This window comes from Tupaia chinensis, unplaced genomic scaffold (assembly GCF_000334495.1).
Source record: "Tupaia chinensis unplaced genomic scaffold, TupChi_1.0 Scaffold000270_2, whole genome shotgun sequence".
NCBI lineage: Eukaryota > Metazoa > Chordata > Mammalia > Scandentia > Tupaiidae > Tupaia > Tupaia belangeri.
Window position 1 is genome coordinate 489,212 of NW_006159751.1, and position 12,132 is coordinate 501,343.

The window sequence follows — 12,132 nt, forward strand, 5'->3', positions numbered from 1 at the left end:
ATCCCTCTTGTATCTGGCTAGTAGGAGGCTGGTGTGGGTCCAGAAACCACTCTCCTGCAGAGTCATTAGACCAAGCCTCAACTGGCAGCCTGACTTGTACAGATGTCAGAACTCAGGCTTTGCTTCCTGTGCTTGAGCTAACTGGCCTGTTGAGAGAAGATTTTCAGTCTTTGCCCTCTGGTCTCCTGTCCCTGATGAGTGGACCTTCATTCAGCTCTGGCCTTTGCACTGGGTCTTTATAACTGCTGAGTTATCACCCTAAGCTTTGTCTGATGTCATTTGGCTTGGATATTGGTAGCTGTTTAGATAGTTAAGTCTAAATTAAATATTAGATCTGAGAGGGTTTCACATACTTCATAGCATGACCTCATTGGGGTATTTATTTGCTGTTCTCCCCAATTAATAATTGAGTAAAATCCTGTTTTGACATTCAGAGCTGATTTGCTTACATTCTGCAGAACTGCACCTGCTCTGAGAGGGAGTGGGTGTGTGTCAAGAGGCTGGGAGAAGCGCGGCAGGCAACAGAAGCCTCAAAAGAGAGCCATGGCTTGGGCACTGACTTTGTACATGATAAATGCAATCTACAATGCAGTCTTCATATTGCGAGTTGTCTACTATATGAGAAGCCCTGGAGTAGACTCCAGTGGGAGAATAAAAACCATAGAATGTACTGTCTTCCATCTGGAAGCTTGAGTTGGGGAAATAATAGCAAACAAACAAATGCCAACTAAATAGCAGAATGGAAAAATAGATGCTCTTCCAGCCAATCCACAATGGCACAGACATTCACAATAAAATACACATTTGTACATGACTGGTCAAATGTTCACACATTTGAAACCAACCCAGGCTCCTAGTTTTAAGGTTTGGGCTACTAAATCCTAGGAGTAGCTGAAGGTTTTCTGGGTAGAGTGGTAATAAGAGTTATCAGAAGCAGACTTAAAAAACCAAACCAAACCAAAATGAACAAACAGACAAAAAAAATTTAAAAACATTTAACAGACACAGAAAATAAAGTTCTAAGTTGAAAATTACGTATATGGTAGTGTCTTTGACTTGATTGACATACACTGCATGCATGCTTCGAAAAGCCATAATGTATGCTATAAAGATGTACAATGATTAAATGTCAATAAGAAATCATAAAATAAAATAAGGAGTGGGATATAGCGGGTGAGGAAGATGGAAGAAGAAAGATGGCAATGGGGGCTAACTAAGGAATGGTGTTACTGTCTAGAAATAAGGAAGTTAGAAGAAGAGACTGGCTCAGAGGAGAAAGAAAACTCTGCTTCGTAGTCTGAACTGGAAGTGTCAATGAGTCATCCCAGTGCTGTGACTGGCAGGTTGCTGGAAATGAAAGTGGCTAAAAAGAGAAGCTAAAGATGGAGATGTAGATTTGGGAGTTAGCCCCAAAGAAAGTCAAACCATTGGAATGTGTTTGATGACCCAAGTGGAAATTATGGGAGAAGTAAAGAGGACTGAGGGCTACACCTAGGAGATAGGACCTTGATGGGGAAGGCAGATGAAGAGGGGCCTTGAGGAAGACGAAAAAGGAATAATTACTGATGAAGGGAAGCAAGGCAGTTCAATATCATGGGGGCCAAAAAATGGATAAACCAAGAGGGTAAGACCTAAGAAAAGTCTACTTGGAGGCTGCTGGTGACTTCAACAAAGTTCTAGGATGGGCAGAGAGAGAATGTTAGTGTGAGGAAGATACAGTTTAAAGGACTGTGGGAAAACCTGACAGTCTTGTAGGAAGGGAAGGCTTGAGCTACTAAGCTCATTCAGTCTTGCCTAATTTTCTAACACTAGAATTAATATCAGAAAAGAGAAAATGAGGTTGGATAATTGCCAGATATCAGGATATTAAGAAATTAATGCTAGTAGCAGAAATGGAGAGTGTGAGGGGGGTATATAAGTTGATCACCAAGAAAACAAAGAAGACTGTCAACAAAATAAAATGGCCTGGTATGAACCCCAAATAAATCAATTAAAAATTGTTTTATTATTACCAGAGAGTGTGCACGCTCATCAGAAAGAGAGAAAGAGAAATCCTACTCTAGGTGGGTATGGCCATGTGACAATCCCTTCTCATCTTTTTGTTTGTTTGTTTGTTTTGTTTTGTTTTTGGAGAGGTTTTTGCTATAGGGCGCGTGCGCTCGCCAGAAAGACAAGAGAGACAGAGAGACAGAAAGCGAGAAATCACCCCCCAGGGGGGATGGCCACGCTGCAATCCCTTCTCCTCCATTCTCTCTCAGGATCTTGGGCACGCACGCACATGCGCCCGGAGTGAGTTTAAGCCACTGGGTCCAGGACTCGAACCGCAGTTGACTACATGGGAGTCCAGCGACATAGCCATTACGCTAACTGCTGGTTCCCAATCCCTTCTCCATTTCTCCATCCTGTCAGGATTCTGGGCATACACACATGCCCACTGGGCATGTTTTTCAAGCTGCCAGGGCTAGGATTCAAATGAAAATTAGCCATGTGAGAATTGGCTCCCTTAACTGCTGAACTAAAGGAACAGTTAAAAAGAAACATTTTTTCTTAAGGAAAAGAACCTAGACACTACCAAATGTATTTAAAATGTTACATTGACAAAAGCAGAAGGGCAAGCAACACATGAGTCTCCCACTGCAGTGGCTATGAGTTAATGACCCCTCTCTGTGACAGATTCTCATTGGGTAATGAAGATCTAATACTTCCCAAGGTGTTGCATTGTTGTCAGGACTGAGTGAGATACTTAGAAATCTGAATGCATGAGTTACTATCTTAGTGCCTGACCCAGGGTAAGCACCGTGTTCGGTAAATATTGACTATCCTTCTATAATTTGTTCTTGGCTGTCTGTAGCACAGTCTTGGAGGGATCAGTCTGACAGTCACAGACCTGGAATTTAGTTGGGCAACTACTCAAATGTTTGCCTCAAGTAGGTAAACGCTGCTGATGTAGAAGTAAAAGATTGCGTATGCTCAAATGAAAGAGAAAAGAGAGGTTTGGGAAATAACAGAAGTTCGTGTGAAGTGTGTGTGTGTATGTGTGTGTGTGTGTGTGTGTGTGTGTCTGTTTAGGGGGAGAAGATGGCAATAAAATGAGGGTAAAGGCATCATTTTATATCTGGTACAAATACATTCTATTGCACCATGCATGGTTGACTTAAGTATAGGAAACCCTCCGAGTTGTGGCTTTATAAATGACAGTTGTGAATATTGGGGGTCTTTCACAAAGCCAGTTAGTCACAGCTGCAAGCATGCAGTGCAGAAACGCAGATTTCTTTCCTTTTGGCTTTATAACTAGTCGTCCTATTTGACCATCCATCCTCCCTACCCTGCCACCCCACCTCAGGAAACCTGAGAATATTAAGAGTATCAGACCAAAAGCTTTGGTGCATTGTTCAAATCTTCTATGAGTCTGTTTTCTTCTCCATATTGATGAAATGATGTACCTTTTTGAATGTCTATGGAGATTGTGTAAGATAATACGTAAGTTGATATAAAGGAAAATTACTGGATATCTATTTTTTTTTTTTTTTGAAATTTTTGCTATAGAGCACATGCACTCACCGGAGAGACAGAGACTTAAAGTGAAAAATCACCCCCAAGGGGGGGTGGCCATGCTGCAATCCCTTCTCCTCCATTCTCCTCTCAGGGTTTAGGGCACATATGCACATGCGCCCAGCATGAGTTTTAAGCCACTCGGTCTGGGACTTCAACTGCTGTTGGCTAAGTGGGAATCCAGAGATGAAACCATTATTGATCCCAAAGGCTATCTTTGTATCCCAACTTTCCTGAATAATATATTTTGCATTTGTTAGATGTTTGCTAAAAGTCCTTTGGACCTGTTTACATTGCGATCTGTGTCACATTTTAGGTAACAAACTCCATAAACTGGCTCCATACTTTTTTTCACTCATCCTACATTTACTTTCCCAAGTGTTCAGCGTAAGTGAACATCAGGAGCAATATTCCAGGAACTGGTGACCAAGCATGTATGATCTCACCGAGAACCTTCCTACTCATCCTCCATTTTTTTTTTTTTCCCAGAAGGCTCTTACCCTGCCCAGTGTTAAGGGCGCTTTCCCTTTGGTTTGGCCTGTCCCTGCAGTCACAACGGCAGCGTTCTTGAGCCTGTGCATGAAGTTTGTCCGGTGGGGGGAGCACCACAGATGTATATATCATGGTTTGCTGCTCTGGCAAAGTAATCTGTGGGTTATCTGGGGCCAGCTTTTAATCCCAGCCTGTTTTCTCACTAACTAGCTTCTCTTGCTATCCTTTTCAGTGTGCGTGGGGGAAAATGCAGCCTCATTTAAAAATTATTCCGAACATCTGCTAGGACTCATCCAATATATGTGAGCTCAATCCAATATATTTAGTGCATTACAAAGTCCTTAAAAATGCCTTTTGTTTATCTCCCTTCCATTAGCAGAAATGATGTAGAGCTGTTTATTGTATTCATAGACATTTCTGTCTCTGTGTCTGTCTCTGTCTCTCTCCACACACACACATCTAGAAACTGAAGTGTTAATGGGGGTAGTACATTATTTAAATTGTTACAATGTATGATTTAGACAGGCTGAAAATCATGTAAACCAGCAACTTTACTGTAATTTCAGTCTCCAGGAGATATGGGAAATTCTTACATGTAGGAGATACTAATTATTTCAGTCTGCATTGCTCACTGCATTTCGCGGGCTACTATCAAGTAGAGTAATCCACATTGCTGAGGATTTGATCTCATGCATCAGATGAAATAATATGTAGGTACTTGGTATCCTGTAAAGCTCTGAATAAAAGTTTTCCTTTCACCCTGGTTTCCTTCAGTAATATATTTTGGATTTGTTACATGTGCATTAATCTAATGTCTTATGAGCAGAAGTTCTAGTTGGTCCTGATCTTTCTTAATATGCCTGGAGTCAATTAACATCCTGAAGTGAAAGATAGGAATAAAAAAATGGTGATTCCACTACCAAGATCTAAAAATATGTGTGGGGTGGGGAGGGAGTAGTTCCTGAAGGTGTCAGGAAAATTCTTGCTTCCTTGTGAGGAGTATTCACAAACCCATAAATCATCCATAAGTGTCATTTGGTGGCACCTGAGACAGAGCCATATGATAATCTCTGCAGACAAAGGTTTACCTGCGATAGGCTCCGTGCTGTCTGAGGAAGGGCATCTCCTCCTGAGGTCCTCCCTCTGCTTCCCAGCTTGTCGCTCAATTAGAAATGAGTCTTTCTGAGTTGTTTCATTCCATTTGTAATCACTTGTCATCTAGACTTCTTCTATTTTCTTTTCTTTATTTACTATTCCTTAGTCTTCCCCACTCTTTGAAAACTGAGGAAATGGTTGAGTTGCCATGGCAACTCCCTACCCCCACCTCTTTCTCGTGTCTCAACAATTTTTCTACATTTTAATAAAATCACTATTTATAGTGCACAAAGCTGCATTCCCCTCCACCACAGCTCTGCAAGGGAGGTTTCCTGTCTGACCAGAATACTAATGACTAAAGCCCAGCTTTCTAGTGAGGGAGTGGGGAAGCCCTCCAGAACAATCTTTGGTGGCAGACTTGTTCTTTAGGTCATTGTTTAAACGTCTGTGCAGGGTTTAACCTACGTGTCTGAAGAAGCACGGTGAACAGGGCTGAAAACCCAGGCTTGGAGAATATACCATGCTGGATGTATATGAGATATACATGTTTGGTATGGCCAGAGGAGAAGTGTGAGGTGAGGTGTACCTACCCCCTTTATTTTTTTCTTTGAAAGAGAGAGAAGGAGAGAAGGAAACAAGCACCCTCAACAGGATCTTGCACCATGATCTCTCCTGGCCTTTCCAGCCAGGATCACAGGCATGCAAATTACACCCTGCATGTTCAGGCTAATGAACAAACCGAACTCCCAGTCTTCCATATGGATCCAGCATTGCTTGGGGAGTGTTTTACCTCTGTGCCACCAAGCTGGCCCTATTCTCACCTTCACAGAGGGAAATGAGCTCCTAGGCTGTAACTGCATAAAGTCAAGATGTCATAGTTAGCTTATTAGGAATAGCTGGGAGATTTGCAAGATGGAAGGTGAGTGAAAGGCGGCATGGCATGATGGGAGAAACAGACACTCATCAGTTATGAGCTATGAGAGTGTTCTCATCTGTGCACTAGACCTACCTTGTGGAAATGTCAGAGAAGCAGAGCTACTGTACCAGGCATCTGGTGATGATAGAGCCTCATGACTACATTCCTGGACTCGAGTAGGCTTGAAATGCTAGCTTTGCAGCTATCTAATTTTGACTTGAGACAAGTTATTTAACCTTTTCATGCATCCGTTTTTTCATCTCTAAAATGAGGATGATGATAATAATTTTTATTAGGGTTGTTTTGAGGATCCAGTAAGTTAATATAGGTAAAGACTTAGAATGGTGCCTATAAAATGTCTGTTTGTCATTGACTATTGTTATTTTAGCAGTTTATTAACATCTATGAAGACTGTTCCAAACCTGAGTCTTTACCTAAGTTTTACATCTCTTGAGGGCTGGGCCTGGTAGAAGAAAATCTGTAGAGGTCATTTTGTTATGGAATGAAGTATTTAGACTACATTGAGAAGTAGAATTCAATCCTAAATAGATATATGTAGTTAGTTGCTTTTCAATTCTTAGTATTCAATAATGAAGATAATTCATTCTTTACCATGCTGTTTGGGACTTCATGAAAACAAAGTAATATAGGAGCAAGGTGGGTTATTTCAGCTTAAGCTTAACTTGAATTTGTATTGTTTATCCATTACGATGGCTCACAGATGGAAAGTTTCTGAGTGAGGTTATGCAGTAACAATCTAGTAGTTGCATTTCTTAAATTTCATGTGCATATACATCACCCGGAGAGTTTACTAAAATTCAGATTCTAATTTAGTGGGTTTGGGGTAAAGCCTGAGATTCTGCATTTCCATGGAGAGCATTGATAATGCTGAGGCTGCTGGATCTCAGGGACCTATGGGTAGCAAGGTCATGAAGTTTCTGAGGCTGACTCTTCCTAAAGACATCTTCAAATGGAGGTGTGGGCTTAGACACAAAGCTGGAATTCCCCAATATTAGCAGAGCCAATCCCTCATGAGAGAATGAGATTAAGAATGGCCAGTGGAAGCTAGAAGCCTTATTTTCTTGAGGTTTTTGACAGGGAAAGTTAGGGAATACATGCTTTTTTGTTTGTTTGTTTGGTCAGGAAGCTCAGAAGTGCCCAACTACTTTTTTTTTTTGGAGGGGTTTTCGCTATAGGGCACCTGCACTCGCCAGACAGCCAAAGAGAGACATAGAGACAGAAAGTGAGAAATCACCCTCCAGGGGAGATGGTCACGCTGCAATCCCTTCTCCTCCATTCTCCTCTCGGGATCTTGGACATGCACGCACATGGGCCCGGCGTGAGTTTTAAGCCACCAGGTCCGGGCCGCGAACCATGGTCGACTGCGTGGGAGTCCAGCGACATAGCCATTATGCTAACTGCTGGTTCCCACCAATTACTTTTATAAGAATTTTTCTCTTGCTTTACAAGTCAAATGTGGTTACCCACTTTGTTTTGATCTTCAAGTGTTTTCAGAGCCCAATAAAATTTATCACTGAATCAGTAAAATGATGGTTATGGTGGCTGGATCCCACATTGCCAACTGTGTGGTTGGAGTCCCAGACCTGATAGCTCAAAAAAATACCAGTGTGTGTGCATGTTCACTGTCTTGAAAGGAGGGAGAGATGGAGGAGAAGAGATTGTGGTGTAATCACACTCCATTGGGTGTGTGTGTGTGCTGCTTTCTCAATTTCGCTCTCTCTCTCTGGCGAGCACACATGCCTTTTCTGGCAAAAATAAAAACGAAAAAACTCATTCTTTTCCTGAATGTTGTTGTTAAGGCTTTTTGTTTATTTGTTTGATTTATTCAGCATATTTCAAAGATACAGTAGTTGGACCACAAATTCGAATGAAACTGATCCAAATAAAGGCATAATTATTAAAATATTAACTTGAACTTTCAACTCCTGTTTAAAAGCATTGCTGTCTTACTCTAAATCTCTGGCAATATTTCAGTCTAAGATTTAGCTTTTAAAAATCATCCCAAAACAAAGCCCTTGATGTGTCTTTAACAACTAACAATAATGGTGATATATAACAGCTGCAATCTCACTTCCGAATTACCAGTAAAGGAATTTAAAGCCCTTGTTATAAAATGAGAGGCTTAGCTAGTTTATAGGATGAATCAGCCAGTGACTCACAATTATAAGTTGTGTGATTTTTAAAATTCTACTAGTCGTGCATTTCTCTGTAGGGGAATGGCCATACTGTGACAGAACATATGAGAGAGAAACATAAATGAGAGAGAAATCTAAAGTTTCTTTCAATTCTAGAGTAACCCTGACCCAAAGGGCATGGTAGGACATCTATGGATACTCATTTCATTGGAAAAGGCATCTCAAGTGGATTTAAATTTCAAACTAATCTGCCTTCTTTATTGCAGGGCAGTATCATTCACGGGGACTTTGAAAAGTTATTGGAAAGATAAAATTAAAATTTTTTGTGCAAAAATTTTGAAATCTGTGCATAGTTTTTTTATAATATGTATTTTCTATGAACCTTTTGAAGACTCTTCATATCTATCCAGTGGATACAAATTGTCATTTTTTCAAGATTATGATTTTTAAAAATTATTTTATTTAACTTTATTTATTTGCTCATTTATTTTATTTCATTTTGACCAGAGAGGGACAGAGCAAGAGAGAGAGAAAGTGAGAAAGCAAGCCACCAGGTCCGGGACTTGAACCATGGTCGACCATGTGGGAGTCCAGTGCCCCTAACCACCACGCCACCTGCTGGCCCCTCAGGATTATGATTTTTAACATTTTTTGGTTAATTTATTTTATGAGCAAGAGAGATAGAGACAGAGAAATAACATCCCCAATAAAGTTCAGATGCCGTGATCCACCCCAGCCTCAGCCAGCTCCAGATCATGGGCACAGGCATGCCCAGCATACTATGGAAGGCCTCTAGATTTGGATCAGCAACCTTCCCATGTGGATCTGCCTTATAGAATGTTGTGTTCTATTGTTGGGTCACCAGTTAGCCTCATTTCTATTTTTTTAAAAGAATTATTTTATTTAACTTTGTTTGTTTGTTTATTTTTTAATTTGACTAGAGAGGAAAAAGTGAGGGGTGGGAGTGAGAAAGCAAGCTACCAGGTCCAGGACCAAGGTTGGCCATGTGGGAGTCAAGCGCCCTAACTACCACACCACTTGCTAGTCCCTTCATTTTTATTTTTAATTTTATTTCTTGACAGACAGAAAGATAGACACCCCAAACAGGGTCTTTCTTCAGCAATCTACCCCGAGCCTCAGCCAGCTTAGATCATGGACAGACATATGCATGCCTTAAGCATGTACAGGGAGGCCTTGCAATGCAAACTTTGGACCTTTCCATGTGAGTGCAGCATTGCAGAGCATCATATTACCCCTGCACCATTCTGCCAGCATGTTTCTACTAGATTATGAAGCAAGGTCTATATCATCTCTCAAGAAGATCCACAGATGGATATGTTAGTATCACTTGAGGTGGAATTATCCTTTTAGAGACATATTTAGTCCTTGAAGACTCCATTCAGTCAACCAGTAACAACTCAGATGGGAGATAGGAGAGTCTGGCAGGGACTGAAAAAAAAATATATATACATTTCAAAAGGATTTTTTTTTTCCTTTGAAGCATTAGGGAACTTGGAAACATTAAAAGACTTTTCAAATGGAAGCCACACAATAGGATTCCAGATTAAAGGCTTCTCAGTTGACAGATAACCATTGGGAAAAGATGAAATGAGAATTATCTCAGAATGGCTATCATGACCCATCCTTAAAACAGAAGAGCTTTGTTCCTTCTAAGCTTGTGGGAGCCTGTTACAGTAGCAGCCTTATAATTTGTCACTGAATAAATCACCAACACCCAGTTACATTAATTATATCTTACTCTTCGGCTTTCTAAATTTCTCTTTAATAGACCTGAAGGAATTGTGATGAATAAGGTTTGAGATCCATTTGCAACCTCCAGACTTAGTATTTTACTTTCCAAGAATATATACTCTTTTTTTAATTAATGCAGGTAAGAAAAAAATAGTTATTATTACTTTTGTTAAGGTGTTTGCTTAGAATTTTGAGTAACTAAAATCTTACTCTAAGTTAGTCAGTGGTTCTTGATGATTGTAACAATCTGAAGTTCGATGCCTACAGCCTCATGTAGACTAGCTCCCACTATAGATTCCACAAGAATGAGAGAATGTGTGCATATTTTTGAACTGGCAGTTACTTTGATTGGAGTTATTAGACATATCAATAGGCAAATCCTGTATAATTTAAACACAAGAGTACTTGTCCAAGGGGAATATTTCAAAGGACTGGAGATTGAAGTAGCCCTCTGATGAGTCTAGAAACTACTGGAAATGTTTAAACACTGAGGTTAAAATTACACTTGAGATAAAATCTGATTTCCTGTTTCTAAGTCAGAAAGCTTACCCTAAGGACTCAGAAGGCTCCTAGAGTAATAAACAGCTTTTTAAAAACTGCAATTGGATGAGGTAAGTGTGGTTGACTCGAAAGTACAGATTAATTTCCTCAACACTACTCATTTATTTCAAACTTTAGAGGGAACATTTCCAAAAGAGAGACCTATTTGGAGTTTTATTGAATCCAAAATAGTTTTAAACACTGCAGTAGTTTGAAATGTTTTTTAAGGTTTTCCACTTCTAAGACAACTACCCTCAGAGTGCATTTTTAAATCAATCTCGTGTTAGACAGTGGTACATCATGTGTAGCAGCTTTTGCAAATTGTGAAAGCTAAGCACACTGACTCCGGCTCTGGCTGCCAGAATTTAAAGATTCTTCCTCATCTTTGTTGCTTCACTCAATCCTATGTATTTACTTATTAAGCCTAACCGCCTTTATTTCTGAAAGCCCTTGGGCTGAGTTAACTGTCTCTTCTGTCTTTATGGTGGTATCCCGAGCCGACCTGACATAGAACTTGCCACTATGTCATTATCATACACTTTTCTCATTTTCCACTACTTCTATGAAGGCTTTGAGCACAGAAATGATGATATTGGGGTTGGGTGACGCAGTAGTAAAACAAGGGTCTGAGAGGCTCATCTGTATGGGAAGGTTCCACGTTTATATCTGGAGACCTCCCTGAGTACACCATGCATGCACATGCCCCTGAATTGGGGCTAGCTGAGGCTGGGTGTGAATTGAGGTGTCAGGACCCTACAGGGGGTGCTTTCTCTCTGAAAATATGTCTCTCTATCTCTGTCTCTATTTCTGGCTCACTCATAGAAGAAATAATAAGTAAATTTTGAAAAAGATAAAAACTTGGTACCAGATGATGTTTTAATGGTTACATCACTGTACTCCCATGTAATCAACCATGGTTTGAGTCCCAGACCCGGTGACTTAAAACTCATGCCAAGCATGTGTGTATGCATGCCCGAAGTCCTGAAAGGAGAATGGAGAAGAAAGGATTGCTGCATGGCTATCCACCCTGGGGGTGAATTCTCACTTTCTGTCTCTTTGTCTCTATCTCCCTGGCAGCTTTCTTTCTCTCTCTCCCTCTGTCTCTGTCTGGTGAGCACATGAGCCATATAGCAAATTAAAAAAAATTATAATAAAAAGCAAAGGCAATTGGGTGCTTGAATTATGAAGAGCTTTGAGTGCATACTGAAAGGTCTGGACTTTATACTAAATGAATAAAGGAGGGGTCGTTGAACCATTTTAGTGAGGAGAGAGATCAGTATATGTAATTTAGAGAGATCACTTTGTCTATAGTATGAACATTTTGCGAGGTTTCTGTACTAACATAGGCAAAAAATCATAAGATACAAAAATATTTTTGAGATGAAGAGGATGGGGAAGTTGCATCAAGAATTTATTGGCTGTGGGGACCAGCAGTTAGTGTAATGGCTATGTCGCTGGACTCCCACGTAGTTGACCACGGTTCAAGGCCCGGACCCGGTGGCTTAAAACTCAAGCTGGGCGCATGTGCGTGAGTGCCCAAGATCCCAAGAGGAGAATGGAGGAGAAGGGATTGCGGTACGGCCATCCCCTCTGGGGGGGGGGGGGGGATTACTACCTCTCTTTCTGTCC